We start from the raw sequence: 2,284 nt of genomic DNA on the forward strand, positions 1-2,284 counted from the left end.
GTGTTGGTGTAAACCTCTTTTTAAACAAGTGTTTTCTACCTTCCCTATTCTATCAGACTGGAATAGACTCTCTCAAGCCAAAATTTTCTTGCGGAAAATTGGGCCCTGATGCTCTGAAACCCCTTTGCGACCCTATGGTATAATTATTCAGCCCGTATTTAGGCTATGTTTAGAAATGCTTTGTACACAAGTCATTTATTTACACTATTTTTTTCCCATATTTATGAATCATGCTTTGATGTAATTTAGAGACTATCTAGCTGGGTTCCTGTTATGCTCTATTCTGCAAATACGTGACAAGAAGCAGAACGGAAGCACTATTAAGCGCCAGCTAGAGCGTGTGAGATATATGTGTAATAAATACAGCACAGAAATTGCTGAAAGCTAAATCATGATCTCATGTTGAGGTTTAGGATACTTATCTTCTTTCTTAGTGAATATTGCTACCATTACCAAAGAGGGACAGCGAGTTTTTATCTGGAGCATTTTATACATCTAGCTGTGGTTTCTAGACTTCTATCTAGATAACTTGTGCCTTTAAGACATTTTTTAATCATTTTTTAATCATTTAATTTTAATCATTTTAATCATTTTAAATCATTTTTTAATTTTAAAATCCTTGGGGCAACTAGAAGCTCCTCTTTAGGTAGCCGTCAACTCTAGACGTGGGCTATACCAACTAACTTGTGACAAGTCTTGTGCCTTTGTGTTCGTATGATGGCAAGCATGTGGAAAAGAGAAATCTTCTTGTTACACACTGGCTATCTGTGACTGCAACTATACAGTTGAAAAATGGGTCATATTAATCCTGAAAGTGAATGTGTTTTTTCTTCCTTCTCATTATTGCCTATGTCTTTGGTAATGGCATGACACCCATGTTGTCACTAAAATGTGAGCTGTTGACCCTGTCAACAAATGAGTCTTTGTTATATCTGTAGAGTATTCACTGTTCAGGGGGATTAACTACGTTCCCATGAGTTACAAAATTTGCATCTAAGCTCGCAAAAAACATAAGTATGATGAATTTAAGATAACTGTGGCATGTAGAAGGATACTGTCACAGCTAAATTCAAGCCTATACATAAGTGTGTACCATGTTAGGACTACCATATTCTAGTTCATGAAGGATGTTGGACTGTTTGTATCCACTTATTAATATTAGACAAGTTTAAATATTTCCAACAGTTATTAATTTTTCAAATTTTTGATAGAGTATGTGGTAAGATCAACTGAGTGATTAGCCATTTCTGTGGTGCTTCTTGTAACAGAAGCCTTATGGCTTCCTGATAAAACAACAATGATTTTGAAATAAATTTCTTACAACTCTTGTTACAATAATACTGAACAGAGTCTGAAAGTGACAGAGCAATGTTAACATTTAAGCAGTGCACTCTATAGAGTGCCTTGGCCTTTCAGTCATCACACTACAGAGGAGAGGCACTACTCATCTAAAACTCTTGTGTTCCACCAACATTTCCCGTTTTTCAAAGCTCTGTCTGAAAATCTTGTGGAGCTTACACATCCAACAGTCTCAAGTGCCTTTGTATTGGGGGGGATTTTACTCTGATGAAATAAGTGTCAGATGTGGTTCTCTTAAGGAGAAAAAAAAAAGTCATTTCCTTTGGACACAATAGCGTCTGTGTCACTTCAGCTGTTGTGTGACCCTTTACTGCTGAGATATGAGAGCCTATTTTATTAATTGCCACTTGTTCCCTGAATTGCTCTGTCATAAGACAGAGTCAGCATCTACTGATGGCAGCAGTTAACGCTGGATCTATAATACAGCCTTATTATCTTTCTTTGTTTCTGGGCTAAGACCTTTGGAGTAAAAAATGGCAGTTGGTGTCTCTTTACAAAAAGAAATGTTCAGGCAACTTTTCTGCAGTATGCAATTACTGTCTGTCTCTCGTTTAAAAAAAAAAAAAAAGTTAAATAAATAAATAAGCTACAGAAGCCTGAGCTCAATCTTTCAAAGAAACTGTCAGCTACAGCTTTTCCTAGTCAAGTTTTAACTAGAAAGATGAAAATTTTGGTGTTAATTTGTCCAACAAGCCTTTTATTACCACAAAGATTTCTAAAGCCAATTCATTGTTTCTGCAAGGCCCAATGAGCAAAAGTAAGGAAGTAGAGAGATCAGTAATCACAGAATAACAGAATTGTAGGGGTTGGAAGGGACGTCCAGATATCGCTGGGTCCAACCCCCCTGCCAAAGCAGGTTCCCTAGAGCAGGTTGCCAAGGTAGGTGTCCAGACAGGCCTTGAATATCTCCAGAGAAGGAGACTCC

The sequence above is a fragment of the Anas platyrhynchos genome, chromosome 4, assembly GCF_047663525.1.
Source record: "Anas platyrhynchos isolate ZD024472 breed Pekin duck chromosome 4, IASCAAS_PekinDuck_T2T, whole genome shotgun sequence".
NCBI classification, from domain to species: domain Eukaryota; kingdom Metazoa; phylum Chordata; class Aves; order Anseriformes; family Anatidae; genus Anas; species Anas platyrhynchos.